We start from the raw sequence: 17,326 nt of genomic DNA on the forward strand, positions 1-17,326 counted from the left end.
AATCATGAAAGTTTACTTTAATACTATGCTGTAGTAGTTAACAGGTAAGCAGAAATTCCTTCAGTAATATAGGTAATATGTCAGCTCTGATTGTATATGAAAAATGAATGTTGTTAATTGGTAAACGTGTGTAATTGTACAATACTGAGCAGGCAGAAATCTTAAACTCTACAAGGAAAAGCCTTACCAAAAAAAGAGGTTGCCCCTTCTTAAAAATGACCAAACTAAAGGAAGGTAATCAGAAGTGTGCAGGAATATACTGTATGATATTTTCATATGGCTTTACTTCTATCCTCTTCAGATTCATTAATGGGTGTTCTTGACATAACATCTATAGTTGTAAAACATAAAATATAACACTATTTACTTTTTTTCAACTTTTCTTTTGTGCATATTTTAGAATGGATTGTTTATTTTTATTTTTTACATTTTCAATTTTTTTGTTCTGTAAAATTGTTATAGATGTTTTCATGATGCCGAAATCCTTTATAGATAGTCTCATTCTATGAACTAAAAGCGTAATGGCTATGAAATAGATGCTTCTTTATTGATTATAATAAAGCGTTACTCGCTGATCACAGATGTTATGAGGAGTGGGTACAAACTCTTAGGGCTCCATTTATCAGATGTCAAGCGGAAATGATTCGCTGTAGCAAATGATGTCCGCTAGACATTGCTGCAGACAGCCAGCATACACTGTCTGCATTTATCATTGAACAGACATTTTATCAGAAATGCTTGTGCAATGCCACCTCCTTCTCACTGTTGGCCAATCTTACAAGTGCTGCTCCTTAACTTTTATTTCAGGTGAGCATGAAACAATGAGCCTCTTAAGCAGTAACCGCTGCTTGAATAATGGAGTCCTTAGAATTAAGGTAGGAATTAAGGTAGGAAAAATCCTATTGGCTGATCCTACCTTAATTCCGATTGGCTGATAGAATACTATCAGCCAATCGGAATTCAAGGGACGCCATCTTGGATGACGTCATTTAAAGGCACCTTCATTCAGTGTTAAGACGTCGTTTGAAGAGGATGGCTCTGTGTCGGCAGGATTGAAGATAGACCCGCTCCTCTCCGGATGGATGAAGATAGAAGATGCTGCTTGGATGAAGACTTCTGCCGCTTGGAGGACCTCTTCTGCTCAGATCGGATGAAGACTTCTGCTCTCTGGAGGTCCACTTGTGCCCGGCTGGGTGAAGACGGCTCAAGGTAGGGAGATCTTCAGGGCGGTAGTGTTAGTTTTTTTAAGGGGGGATTGGGTGGGTTTTAGAGTAGGGTTGGGTGTGTGGGTGGTGGGTTTTAATGTTGGGGGGTATTGTATTTTTTTTACAGGTGAAAGAGCTGATTACTTTGGGGCAATTCCCCGCAAAAGGCCCTTTTAAAGGCTATTTGTAATTTAGTATAGGGTAGGGAATTTTATTATTTTGGGGGGCTTTTTTATTTTATTAGGGGGATTAGATTAGGTGTAATTAGTTTAAAATTCTTGTAATTCTTTTTTTTTTTTCTAATTTAGTGGGTTTTTTTTTTTGTACTTTAGTTAATTTAATTTAATTGTAATTAATTGTAGGTAGTTTAGGAAATTTATTTAATGATAGTGTATTGTTAGGTGTAATTGTAACTTAGGTTAGGATTTATTTTACAGGTAATTTTGTACTTATTTTAGCTAGGTAGTTATTAAATAGTTAATAACTATTTAATAACTATTGTACCTAGTTAAAATAAATACAAAGTTGCCTGTAAAATAAAAATAAATCCTAAGCTAGCTACAATGTAACTATTAGTTATATTGTAGCTAGCTTAGGGTTTATTTTATAGGTAAGTATTTAGTTTTAAATAGGATTCATTTATTTAATTATGTTAAATTTATTTTGTTTAATTTATATTATATTTAAGTTGGGGGGGGTAGGGTTAGGGTTAGACTTAGGTTTAGGGGTTAATACCTTTAATATAGTAGCAGCGACGTTGGGGGTGGCAGATTAGGGGTTAATAAATGTAAGTAGGTGTCAGCGATTTTAGGGACGGCAGATTAGGGGTTAATAAAATTTAACTAGTGTTTGCGACGCGGGAGTGCGGCGGTTTAGGGGTTAATATATTTATTAAAGTGGTGGCAATGTCCGATCGGCAGATTAGGGTTTAATATATTTATTTAAGTGTTTGCGATGCGGGGGGGCTCGGTTTAGGGGTTAATAGGTAGTTTATGGGTGTTAGTGTACTTTTAGCACTTTAGTTGTTCCGGCGTTAGCCCATAAAACTCTTAACTACTGACTTTTAAATGCGGTAGGAGTCTTCTTCCAAGACTCGTAATACCAGCGTTAGGCAAATCCCATTAAAAAGATAGGATACGCAATTGACATAAGGGGATTTGCGGTAGCCTCGAGTCGCGGAAGACCTCTCAACACTGCTTTTTAAGGCTAATGCCAAACTCGTAATCTAGGCGATTAAGATTACAAAAAATAATAAATGAAATTATCAAAAATAAAAACAAGTACACCTAATCTAATAGCCCTATAAAAATAAAAATAAAAAAGCCCCCCAAAATAAAAACACCCCCTAACCTACAATAAACTACCAATAGCCCTTAAAAGGGCATTTTGTATGGCATTGCCCTAAGTTAAACAGCTCTTTTACCTGTAAAAAAATACAAAGTCCCCCAACATTAAAACCCACCACCCAACCAACCCCCCCAAAAAAAATTAACTCATTCTAAAAAAAAACTAAGCTACCCATTGGCTGTTCAAATCAGCCAATAGGATTTCAGTAGCTCTCATCCTATTGGCTGTTTTTAACAGCAAATCGGATTTCAGAAGCTCTCATCCTATTGGCTGAGTTGAATTTGAAGAATCAAATCAGCCAATAGGAATGCAAGGTATGCCATTTTGAAACAGGTACCTTGCATTCAACTTCAGTGTACGGCGGTGACCGCATGAAGAGGACGCTCCACGCAGGACATCATCGCCGGTCCAGGATAGCTCCGCTCCATGCTGCGGGGATGAAGATAGAAGACGCGCCCGCGATGGATGGAGATGTCGCCGCATGGATAAAGACTTCTTTCCTGGATGGAGGTGGATGTCCGGACTTCAGGAGCCATGAGTAGATATTCTGGGGTAAGTGTTAGGTAATTTTTTTATTTTTTAGGGTGTTTTTTTTTTCAGATTACGACTTTGAGCAAAGTGTAAAAGAGCGGAATGCCCTTTTAAAGGCAGCGAAAAAGAGCTGAATGCTCTGTTAAGGGCAATGCCCATACAAATGACCCTTTAGGGGCAATGGGTAGCTTAGGTTTTTTTAAGAGTTAGGTTTTTTATTTTGGGGGGTTGGTTGGGTGGTTGGTTTTACTATTGGGGAACTTTACAGGTAAAAGAGCTGTTTAACTTAGGGCAATGCCCTACAAAAGGCCCTTTTAAAGGCTATTGGTAGTTTATTGTAGGTTAGGGGGTGTTTATATTTTGGGGGGCTTTTTATTTTTATAGGGCTATTAGATTAGGTGTAATTGTTTTTATTTTTGATAATTTAATTTATTATTTTTTGTAATTTTATTGTTTTTTATTTTTCGTAATTTAGTGTTTATTATTTTTTGTAACTTTAGGTTTTTTAATTTTTTTAGTAGTGTTAGTTTTTTTTATTTTATTATAAAAGTAATGTTAGGTTAATTTATAGTTTAAACTTCAGTTTTTTTTTATTTCACAGGTAAGTTTTTATTTATTTTAAGATAGTTATATTGTAATTTTAATTTAAAGTTAAGGGGGTGTTAAGTTTAGGGGTCAATAGTTTAATTTAGTGTTTTGCTACATGGGGGCTGGCAGTTTAGGGGGTAATAGGTTTAGTTTAGTAGTTATGATGTGAGGGGCTGGCGGTTTATGGGTTAATAGGTTTATTTAAAGGCAGCGATGTAGGGGGCCGGAGGTTTAGGGGTTAATAGGTTTATTTAGTGTTGGCGATGTCGGGGAGGAGCAGAATAGGGGTTAATAATTATATTGTGTAGGCAATGTAGGGGAGCGGCGGATTAGGGGTTAATAGGTGTATTTAATAGTCATGATGTGGGTGGGTGGCAGATTAGGGGTTAATGTGTTTTATATAGTACTAGCAATGCTGGGGAATGGCGGTTTAGGGGTTAATACACAAAATCCATAACTACTGCTCTCAGATCAGGTATGGATTGTGTCGGTATAGGCTGTAACACAAGCATTTTAGCCTGAACACACAACCTGTAATACCGGCGCTAAAAAACGTAATTTTTTTGAGTGCGGAATGACATTGCGTTACAGGCTAAAATGCTTGTGGTATAGCTATACCGCCGCGACTTGTAATATGCGTTCCTGGTTATTCCACGCTCAATGGCCAATTTTTCAGAGGTATAGCTGTACTGCAAAACTTGTAATCTAGCCGAATGTTACTTGAATTTAGTGTTTAAACATTAATCCACCTCAATCTAAATTAATAAAACCTGTTACTGTAAATTAAAATATACTGCACTAAAGAATTTAATTAATGATAGTAATTATTAATATTTTCGACTTCCAACTAAGTAATTTTAGACAATAAAAAATATGAATCAAAGAAATATTCATAGATAAATTTCCTGGCTTTTTGGAGTTTTTTTAAAAGAGCAATTTTTACAAACATGCTCTGAAACACACACAACAGTGCAATATTTATATGTTAATAGCGTTTTGTGCATTACAAAAATAGTTAAATTTACTTAGTTTATTTTGATATTACAGCTAAAAGGAAGAGCATGTTTTGCAGAATTAGGGGTAGGCGAATGTGATGAAATTGCAATTTGTTTGGTTGAATGAATAGTCCTGTGGACATTCGTTTTGGACAAACCTCTGTCTAGCAAAGTTAAAATGCGAGCGGGACCGCTATATGGTTCTCCACTTGTAATCTATCCCTTTCTTTATGTCCTTTGTTAAAAAGCATACCGCTGCTGATGCTACATACCTGTAGGACCTATGTGGCATCAGCAGCAACAATGCACTATAGTGAGCTAGTTGGTGATTGGTGGCCACACATATTTTTCTTATTATTAGTTTACCAGATGTGTTGAACTAGGTGCCAGTAGTGCATTGCGGCACTGGAGCGGATTTTAACTGTGTGTTAAACCCCTTTGCCGTTATATGCAAAAAACAGAACAATAATAAAATGATTTAACCAATTATTTTCTTACACTTCCATGTCCCTTTAAATGATTAAACAAAGGTACTAAACACAGGCATGGAATGTAATGATATTTCTATTTAGCAAACATGTCAAATGTGAAAACTAATGTTTCCATCTTTAACATATAAGGAAACTATCTCTGTGATTCCTTTCTGATCAGGAATGATTGTAGTTCTCAAAATAGATTTCAGTTTGATTCTAGTGTTTCTAAATAAGACACAACATTGATTTCATATGCTCTGCTTCATTACTTTCAGTGCAGTTCACCAACTTACAATGTATTGTTTGTAGTCAATATGATACTGTTATGTGCATTTTTGTAAACATTGTTTGTGCTTAGGAATTGCTTAATATGTAAAAAAAAAAATTACTGAAATACCCCTTGTGTGCAGCAAAACTGAAGTTGTGCAGAACAAAATGAAAATGCAAAGCTTTACTAATGTCTAAAAAAGGTATATACAGTATGATCTGGCTCCCTTTATATTTTATTTGTGATACAGAATAAACTTATTGGATTGTGATTTAAAACAAAAATATATAGGAAACAGAAGGGAAAATAACATTTTAAACATAGTGGCTTAGATAACAAGTGAAGGGCAAAAATATTAGCACTATTTAGTGCTAACACTGCTCAAGTTAAATCAATAGCGCTCTTATTCTTGCGCTCAGATTACAAGATGAAAGAAAAATTGTAGAGCTCGAACAAAAGTCTTAGGAGTACTAACATCTGGAGGTCGGATATTATGGCCATGCTAACTTCTTCGCCTAATAGACTTCTATGGGGCATGTTATAGAACTCAGTTGTGGCTTTCAAGCACTAAACCGAAGGTGTGCAAATCCGAAGATACTGTACAAAATAATTTAGTTTGTTTTCTTCAGTCAGTAGAAAATTTAATTTTTAATTCAAATATTTGTATTATTATTATTTATTTGTAGAGCGCCAACACATTCCACAGCACTATAAATATAGGCATGATATGCAAGGTAGCATTAATAGGGAAAAAATGGGTAGAGGGCCCTGCCAAGAGTTGCACTGTTTTAAATCGGCTCTCATGAAGGTGACCTACAAAATAGCTGGGCTCGTAGACTTACATGCTAAAAGGGTTCAGGGGATGAAAAAAGAGGAGAAACTGAGGTAAGAAAATGTTAGTGAACTTTGTATGCATCCCTTAACAATAGAGTCTTTAACCACTTAATGACCTTCAATGTACACTGTGTGTTGGCGGTGTTTCCTATACCCCCATGCATGTGACGGAAATAACGCAGGCCTTGCCGATGTTGTCAACATCGCACTATCTCTCTATGCCTATGGAAGTGAGGCATGAAGTATTAGCACAGCTTTGCTGCATTTGTAAAACCCTTAACAATCGTGGATGTAGCAGGCGGACAGGAATTGCCACAATTTAACCCGATCGGTACGATTGGCCGCGAATCTGCAGGGGGCGGCGTTGCACCAGCAGCTCTTGTGAGCTGCTGGTGCAATGCTGAATAGGAAGAGCGTATTGCTCTCCGCATTCAGCGAGGTCTTGCGGACCTGATCCGCACTGTCGGATCAGGTCTGCAAGACCTTTGTTAAATAGGGGCCAAAGTATAGATTCCTCCTTTGGGTGATACTTCCCAAAAAAGATGTTAAATAATTAAATTGGGTTAAAAGAGAGAGAACTACATAATTAACAGCAGGACTTGTAGAGAAATTAAAAGTTAGTCAAATTAGCATTTTCCTCTTGAAAGTGGAACTTGAGAGTTGATATGATTTTTTTTATTTAAATATATCCAGGGACATTATAAGGTGTTAGCCGGATCACTTTTTATACCAAGGACACTGAATTTCACAAGAGATCTTAAGACTTTATGAAAACAAAATCATGTACACCAAAGAAAATGTTTTTTCACAGTAAGAGAAGTCAAGCAGTGAAACTCGATGCTCATGGATTTAGAGACTACATATTAAGGGCCAGACTACAAGTGGAGTGCTAATTAGTGCTCCTCCTCGAGCGTTAACTGCATTAAAAGTTCAGCTTTTTGCACTTGTCAGGTTGTGCTTGTATTTTGAGTTGAAAGTAAACAGTTTTTGCTTGCACCCTAAAGGCTGTGACACATTGCAAGTGGAGCGGTGCGCAGAATGAAGATGCGGCTGTGCACGCTCAGTGTGTCCTGCCTTTTCATCTCTGAGCACTCTGCTGCGTCAGGTCGCATAGCTGAGCACTCAGAGATGAAATATCTGAACTTCAGAAGCGAAGCTTCGCGCCGCATCGCTTGCAGTGTGTCACAGCCTTAACCCGACAAGCGCCAAAAGCCAAACTTGCAATATCTCGTGCTCGTTCACATATTCCCCCTTAGAAGTCAATGGAGAAGTAAAAAGTGGAAAAAAAGAGCAAATCAGCATACAAGCTCAGTATATTATTATCACCTAACAAGATCAAAAAGAGAGGAAGAATACAAAAACAATATACAGGAGCGCCTATAGGCTTAAAGTGAAAGTAAATCCTAGCATTTTACAAATGCTAGAATTTACTATTGAAACAAATAAAGGGCACTTTCATTCATGAAGTATAAGATACTTTATGTAGAAAGCTCCTTTATTTGATGCAATCGATCGCCGCTCTTAGCTCCTACAGCAGAGCACGGCTAAACCTCTTTTCACCTCTTAGCCAATAGCCGTGCTGTAAATCCGGCTCCCATGGGCGCCAAGCCGGATTTACCGCATGGCTATTGGCTAAGAGGTGAAAACATCACCTCAGCCAAAAAAATGTTTAGCCGTGGGCTGCCGAAGCAACTAAAAACAGCGATCGATTGAATCAAATAAAGGAGCTTTCTACATGAAGTATCTTATACTTCATGAATAAAAGTGCCCATTATTTATTTCAATAGTAAAGCCTAGCGTTTGTAAAACGCTAGGATTTACTTTTACTTTAAGTATGGTACCAGGCAATAAGGAAACTAATATCAGGTGGTGGGGAAAATGACACCAAACAGTTTATAAAATAACAGAACTATAATTAGACCGATATCTACATGTAGACAGATAAAAATAAAAAATAAACAGATGGCAATTCCCACTAGAATGATGTGGGGGGAGCAAACCCCAATGAGGGAAATGTGAATGAAATATTTGAGTCCAACAAATAATCTAAAAAGTCTTAGGGGCCGAATTATCAAGTCTCACCGAAAACAGAAGTTATAAAGCAGCGGTCTAAAGACCGCTGCTCCATAACTTGTCCGCCTGCTCTGAGGCGGCGGACAGAAATCATCTAATATGATGGGGTTGCTTGATACCCCCTGCTAGCGGCCGATTGGCTACGAATCTGCAGGGGGCGGTATTGCACAAGCAGTTCTGTTGAACTGCTAGTGCAAGGATAAATGCAGACAGCGTATGCTGTCGGCATTTATCAATGTGCAGCGAACATGATAAAAAATGATTTAAAAAATATTTATTAAAAAACTTTTTAGTTAAAAAAAATTGTTTAAAACAATTATTGGAAGATATGACTCGAGTTTCCCCAAAGATAAAAGACACATTGAAGTACAAAAAAGTATTTTAGAAAACCTTATTTCAGGTTAAAAACCATGTTATATCGAATTTAAAAGCATTTGTATCACAATATATAATTAAAAAAATATATAATAAAAAATGTATATGAAGAGGTCTGCAACATTAATAAACACACAATCATAAAACATTTGATAAGAAATATGATAAAAAAACAAATATATATGTGAGACTATATGCATGTGGGGAGTGGACCCTGATTGATAATTTAAGTAAAGTGGGAACAAAAAGCTGTCTAAAGTCAGTTAACACACCTATAGCATGGCAATTAAGTCTAACAGAAGAACTATCGATAGTACGAATGTACATTCATTAAGATATTTCTAAACATTGGACTATAATTGAAACGACATTCATATTATGAGGAGATGGTGAAAAGATCAAAACAGATCAAAAAAGATCAAAAAGGATCAGAAAAGATAAATATCTGAAAGCTACTGATGACCAAAAAATCCTAATGTCAAGGTGATAGGAAGATGTGTTGTGAGATATATCACCGTAGCTCCAGGAGGTCTTAGGATGTAAGGCAAGCGTGTCTAAGTGTATATCCATATGAGACTAAAGATAAAGCTTGCAAATTAAAGCTTCTGTAGTTCATTTATTATAAGAATTAGAACTCTATTAGTGTCTAAATCTCCATTTACTTATATAAATACAGACAGAAGCTTTAACTTGCAAGCTTTATCTTTAGTCTGAGTCTCATTTGGATATACACTTAGACATGCTTGCCTTACATCCTTAGACCTCCTGTAGCTAAGGTGATGTATCTCACCACACATCTACCTATCACCTTGACATTAGGGTGTTTTGGTCTTCATTAGCTTTCAGATAATTATCTTTTCTGATCCTTTTTGATTTTGTTTATCTTTTTTGATACTTTCAGTCATGAGATGCAGGACACAGCATAAAAGGCACAACGCTATTTTATTGCAGAGCATAGAAGTATACAGACTGCACAACACATCAGACTTAGTAACTGCAACATAGACTATAAATGCCATGCCCCCATCGGGTGACGTCAGCAGGGACTTGACCTGTATAAAAGCTTCTTCCTGTAGAGGTCCCCAGACCCAGGCAACATCTTTCTTCAACAACTCGGTGATAGGGTGTAGTACAGTCTGGTAGGAACCTGCCCACATAATTCACAAGGCCGAATATTTGTCTCAGCTCGTGTACATCAGAAGGACTTTTCATCTGTTCAATAGCAAGGATTTTATTAGGGTCCGGCTTGATGCCATTTCCATTGATGATATGTCCAAAATAACATAACTCAGATTTCCTAAAATTGAATTTTCAGCCCGAACTCTCTGATGGTCCGCAGCACACAGCTCAATAGCTGATCATATTCTTCCAGTGTAGACCCATACACTAAAATGTCATCCATGACGACTGCCATGCCATTGTGGTCCCTCAGGAGGGAACTTGTCTCTCTTTGAAAGATTTCAGGAGCAGAGGATATCTGAAGGGGAGTCTGCAGAAGCAAAACTGACCTACCAGTCTAATGAAGGTAGTCAGTTTGCGGCACTTTGGGTCTAGAGGTATCTGTCATAAGCCACTGGAAGCATCCAGTGTAGAGAAGAACTTTGTCCTAGCCAGTTTTGGAGCTATGTCTTCGAGCGTTGGCAGCACATATCTCTCTCTTTTCACCGCACATTCAGCCATTTCAAGTCTACGCAGATGCGTACCTTCCCGTTTTTCTTTGCAACGGGCACAATTTCCTCTCTTTGTAGTCACAGCTGGCAAGACATTTCCCCGCACAATCGATGCGGCCACCAGGACTATGAACTTTTGTAGTAACTTTCACCAGCTGAGGCTGTCAAGGCAGTTTTATAATTGCTGCAAGGGACATAACAGTGATATCTGCTCCTGTGTCAATCTTGAAGGCAACCCTGGCTCCCATAATAGTAAGGGTAACCCTCTAATCTTCATCTGAACCAGACCGTTCAACAACAGACCCTACAAAGGACACCTCTTGAGCCTCCTGGTCACTATCCACCTGCATCTCCTTAATGGATTCAGTTTTACACACCACTTCAAAATGTCCCATTCGGTTACACTTTCTACAGCTTTTATCTTTAGCAAGGCATATGGCATTCTGATCATGGGTATGGTTACACCTCGTGTAGCAAGCCTGCTGCGCCCATCGGCTTCTGGGCCTATCTGCTGTCCTTGGTCTACCGCTCACACTGTGCCTTTCACCTTCAGCTTTCCTGAACTGCTGCACTTCATCCATAATACTCTCAGACCTCATGTCAGCACTTTGCTTTTTTACCAGTTCACTTTGGCAGGCCATCCTAATAGCCACATCTAACGTTAATTTAGTCTCCAACTGTAGCTTCAGTGAGACCTCAGCATCTGCAATTCCTATAACTATTCTGTCTTTGATTTGCTTTTCTTTAGCAACACCAAACTCACAGAATTCAGCTAGTTCATACAGGCTGTGCACAAATCACTCCACAGATTTTCCCACACGCTGAGCACGTTTATGGAAACAGGCCCTCTCATGAATCACATTACGTTTGGATACGAAGTGAGCACTGATTTTTTTCATGACTATTTCAAAGTAAAACTCTTCCCCTTCTTGGAATTTAAAGGCATTAAACACTGGCTCCACATCTTTCCCCATAGAGTGTGAATGAAAATTAACTTGTACTTCACCACTCTACTTGTCCAGCATGGAAGCAATCCTGAAGCGTTGAAACCGCTGACGCCATGTGGGCCAAACAGCAGGCTGACATAAATCAAAAGGCTCAGGTGGAGTACATTTCAACATCATCATTAATCAGGAAACAGAAGCGCAGGCAAGTACTTCTGACACCATAAAGTGATCCAAGAGATGTATATAACTATATATAACTCCAAGAGATGGACATTTGGAGTTTTATATAGTTACATACATCTCTTGGATCACTTTGAGCCTTTTTTTTTGGACACTTGGATAATCTTCACGTTTTTGGTCACAAATCCCAATATAAAAAATCATCTTTTTGCATTTCAACTTTGTATTTTGCAATTTGTATTCTTGCATTTTTTCTATTGTTGCCATTTTTTCACTATTTTTGCACAATTTCATAAATTGTTTTTATAGTATATGAACCCTTATATGGCCCTATATATTGTCTAAGCATTATTTCGTAAGTGTAGTTAATTGTTTTATAGTACACATATGTTCTAACGGGACAATTTATACTCTTCCTATATATGCCCCTTTGTTTACCCTGGGTCTCCTGTAACACATACATTAGCCATTTTTGGCGCTCCTATATTGTCTCTTTCTGTACTATATAACGGCCACAAGCCATGCCCCCATCCAGTGATGTCACACTCCCACTCTTATCACACTTTCACCATCTCATAATATAAATGTCATTTCAATTATAGTCCAATGTTTAGAAATATCTGAATGTATGTATATTTGTACTAACTATCGATCATTCGTTCATCTGTTAGACTTGATTGCTATGCTATAAATGTGTTAACTGATTTTAGACAGCTTTTCGATCCCACTTCACCTAAGTTATCAATCAGGGTCCCCACATGCATATAGTTTCACATATATATTTGTTTTTTTATCATATTTCTTATAAAAAATGTTATGATTGTGTGTTTATTAATGTCACAGACCTCTTCATATATGTTTTTTATTATATATTTTTTGAATTATATATTGTAATACAAATGCTTTTAAATTCAATATAAGATGTTTTAAACCTGGAATAAGGTTTTTTTTTACATACGTTTTTGTACTTCAATGTGTCTTTTATCTTTGAGAAAACTCGAGTCATATCTTCCAACAATTGTTTTAAACAATATCTTTGAACTAAAAATGTTTTTAATAAATATTTTTTTTAAATGCTAATTTATAAAAATGCTGTTTTTTAATATACTATTCTTAAATATATACATATACAAACTTTTTTTCTACTAAATAAATAACAATAAAAAATTATGGATAGCACACTATTTGATAGCTTATCCACTATGGGTTATATCTCCCTTAAGAGTTTTGTAAATATAACTAATGATGGTCTATTACGTATTTTATCAGAACTGTTTTCCAAGTAAACAATTAGGTATACAGTACTTTTAACTCTTGGCTATGACACTAACAAAAATGGCAACAAATATCTAAAGAGATATAATTATGTAAAATGGCACTCAAGCCACACGCATCCTCCCAATATTGTCAAACCGGAAGTGACACCAAAAAAATGGAAGAGATGTCACTATTCCAGGAATGGAAGTAATGCCACACGAACGTGGAAACATAACACTGTTTGGTGGAAATACTAGTTCTCTGGCGGGAATAATTTGTAATCCTTCAATTGGACTAATTTCCATTTATAAGTATGATATTTGTTGAGCACAGTATGTCTTGAAAAAGGCCCTGTCAGGGATTTTTTCCCTGTTTATTTGAGATGTGCTGCTGGCAGCCATTTTACTCACCTCTCTTCCTGACTATGGTGCATTGTGGGGGATGCTGCTCATTTTCTGCACTTCCTTTTATGGCCAGACTGGTGTGCATCATCCATGTGAGACAGGATGCAGTCTCAGAATTGTGATGTCATCACTTATTATTTAAAGGGCCTCTGTTCAGTATGCTTTGCCTTTGCGTTGTCTCAGACCTGTTTGTGAGAGTTCCTGTGTATTACCTGGCTGCCTGACGTCCTTCCTGGTTCCTGATTCCTGGCTTGTTCCTGACTCTGCTGTTTTCCTTGTTCCTGATTCCGGCTCGTCTGACTATTCGCTTTGGCTCCTGTCTCAGCTCTTCTGACTACCAGCTCTGGTTTTGACTCCTGGCTTGTTATTTGACTTGTGGACTTTTTATTATTTTTTGCTATTAATAAAGGTGTGATTATTTTTGCACTTCTCGTCTCAGTCTGATTCCTGGCACCTTGACAGGCCCCCAAGCTGGACACTGTGACTCGAGTTTTCCCAATTCTTATATGCAGCTATTGGGTGAGCAAATCTTCATTTTGAGATTTGTATTTAGAATATTTTGCACATTTGTATTTGTTTTTCTTTTTATGTAATCCACAAGGCGAATCATTAGCCTGACACTAGGACAACACTTGGATTTTTTTTCCCACGTGTACACAGACTATTTCCACACTGTTGTTTTTCATTTTTATCTTAATTTTTGATCTACCACATGATGACAACTCTATCAAGGGATTCAGATTTATACTAAGACTTTTTAGATTATTTGTTGGACTCTTCTAATATTTAATTCACATCTGGTGAACTGTTTGTGCAATGCCGCCACCTGCAGATTTTGCGGCCAATCGGCAACTAGCAGGGGGTGTCAATCAACCCGATCGTATAGACAGCTGCTTCATAACTGCTGTTTCCGGTGAGCCTGAAGGCTCGCATGGAAACAGGGGCATCAGGAGCCATTCGGCCCTTGATAAATCGGCCCCTTTTACTTTAATTTTGAGTGAGTTTAAAAAGAAAAGTCATTACAAAGCTTTAGTAGAGATTTAAGTGTTAAGTACACAAATGTAACAGAACATTTAGAATCTGAGAGTCTTGCTAGACTCTCTGGCGAGCAGTTACATATTTGAGATAGCTACATCACTAAACTTTGGTAAGGTGGTAATCTTATTCCTCATCCTCATAGCTTTATTCTTATAAGAAAAAAATTTCTACATTGAACAAGTTTGCTGAAACTCTGACTTTCTTGTTTGACAGCATGATAATTGATCATTTGTATTTTTTTGTTATTATTTTTTTTCCACATTAAGCCACACCTCTAAAAACTAATTGGCCTAGATTCAATAAAAACCCATTTGTGAACGTAAGAAGCCACACCTCTAAGAACTCATTGACTTAGATTAAATAAAAACCCATTTGTGAACGTAATATCTTCAAGGAAAAAAAATAACTGCCATACTGAAACATTGAAAAAATCTAAAACACCACAGAATACCCACGGCCGGCCCATGAAGTCACTTTTTGTTCTATCCAGATAAACTAATTTGCCCTAGCAAAACAGGTATGCAAATATTTTACAATTATAAGTATTTTGCAAGCATGATTCCTAAAAGCTATGGTTGTAATTATTGAGGGTTTTTTCACTGCTAGTGGTTCATGTTTGTTGTGCAAGATATCATGTATTCGTTTGACAAAGAAAACAAAATAAAGTGTTCCCTAAAAGACACAATATAAGTGGGTGTCCACTTATAATAAAATTTATAAAGTCACTGATTAAATAAAATACTTAATCCACAATGATGAATAAAACATTATAGAATATTCTTTGCAGATCTGCAGGCCGCTGCCTCCTCACTAAGCATGGGCGAATGTTTAGCAACATTCGAAAAATGAAACTAATTTTAACACATTCGTTCGTTATAATCGAATTTCGAATGTTTACATAACATTCTAACATTCGATTTTCGAATGTTCGGTTTCGAATTTTACGATTACATTCGAAAATATTTGTTTTGAAAAATTCGAATTTATATTTGTAATAGTATTTCTAATGCTTTCTTTAAATGGAATATTCGAATTATGCAATATTCTATATAGAAACATTCGAAATTATATATTTGTATCTATTATGTATCAATTTACTAGATTCCCTCCCTACCACATGAACTATTGAACTTCTGAATAGTATTTGTTAAATAGAATGTTAAATTAGACATTTTGAATGTGGACATTCGATATAATTATAAACATTCAAATTCGAAAGTGACATTCGAAAACTGTAAATAGCATTCCATTATAGAATTTTTAAGAATATTCGTTCTTATCAACATTCGGATTTATAATTCGAATTTCGGTAATAACATTTGTTCTAACATTCGAATTCGGAAATTTACACATTCGCCCATCCCTTCTCCTCACACTGTCTGGAGCAGGACATATTGAAGCCTGTGAGAATCAAGAAACCAAGAGGCACCACATAGCAGAACTCTGCAAGTCGTAGAATATCCAAATAAGTTGCTCACATTTGTGTAGGCACTAGGGATGTGTATTTATTTTCGGAAGACTCAACCGTCTGGAAACTAAACTGAAATAACGAAAATAATTGCGCATTATTTTCTTTAGCATTTTCTTTTTTGTTTTCATATACTGCTTTTATGATGCAGACAGGCTTTAGCCAATGAATGAAAACTAGGAAGAGGCAGTGAATAGATTGACAGCTTCTATCAGCCTGTCAGTGGAAGCTTGTGACATTTTCTGCCCATTCAGCATTCTCAAGGGGAGGGATTGAAGTCAAAGAGGGAAATTTTAAGATACTGCCTAATGTTTTTAGCCTTAGACCAGTGTGTATCAGTGTGCTAGTAGTACCTGTGTCTGCTGTGCCCCCTCACTGTGAGCAGTTTTCTATTGTTTGCTAATAATATGTCATATACTAATGCTTGTGCTATTGCCTACTTTAAAAAGATTAGATTAGAAGAATATAATATATATATTAAGTTAATTATTAACTAAAAAAACGAATTCTCATTTTTTTTACTAAGTTATATTACTTATAAGTTCTTCTCATTTCTGCTTGTAATGAATATATCATAATGGTTTGTTCCAGTTGTTGCTGTTTATATTTGTTGCAGTTCATATAGTCTAACACTAGGGACAAGCATGAGGTATAACAGTGAAATGGGTGTGTTATCTTCAGTTAATAAAAAGTTCTTGAAGTTGAACAATGGTGCCTTCATGAGTTCTGTGCATTCTATAACAGGAGATCTTTACATGGTGTCAGAAGTAAACAGATTTATTTAAGTTTGATTGTCATGGCTTCAAGCAGACAGCAAGTGCCTCCTATGGACTTTGATAAAGGCAATGTATGTGAGCACTGGACAAGATGGAGAGAGCTCATGGAATTATTATTTGCTGGTCCTGATGCTTACAAGTGGACACAGGAGCAGAAGGCTGCACAGTTTCTCATTTGCATTGGAGAGAAAGGCAGAGATATCTGCAGATCATGGAGTGCAAGTGGAGCTATATCTGCTGAAGGTAAAAAGGATCCCAATGTGTTATTTGAGAAATTTGAGGCATACTGTAATTCTAAGAAAAGCATAACTGTACAGAGAAATGTGTTTTATGAAAGACATCAGGGTAAAACAGAATCTATAGATGAGTGGGTCACACAGCTACATCTCATAGCTAAAGACTGTGCCTTTCAGGACTGTGATGATATGATAAAAGATAGAATTGTGATGGGATCAAATTCTAGAGAAGTACAGGAAAAATTACTGTTAGAAGAGGATCTAACCATAAACTCTGCAGTAAAAATAGCTAGAGCAAATGAAACATCTAGAACTCACATGCAGTTAATTCATACAGACACAGAAGTCTTACACATGGTGCAAAGGAAAAGTGAAAGTAATCTGATTCATAGCAGAAAAGCAAATAACCTGCAGGATTGTGCAGAGCAAACTCTTTACAGAAGCTGTACTAAATGTGGTACAAAACACACTAAGAATGCACAGTGTCCAGCACAGGGAAAAATATGCTAAAAATGTCAGAAAAACAACCATTTTGCCAGGGTGTGCAGAAACAACACTATAAAATATAGGAAGTCAGTGAATCTAGTGGAGCAAGATGAAAATGAAACTGATAGTGACATTGATCAAAGTACAATATTTCTAGCCATGGTGGATAAAACAA

Source organism: Bombina bombina, chromosome 5 (genome assembly GCF_027579735.1).
Source record: "Bombina bombina isolate aBomBom1 chromosome 5, aBomBom1.pri, whole genome shotgun sequence".
Taxonomy (NCBI): domain Eukaryota; kingdom Metazoa; phylum Chordata; class Amphibia; order Anura; family Bombinatoridae; genus Bombina; species Bombina bombina.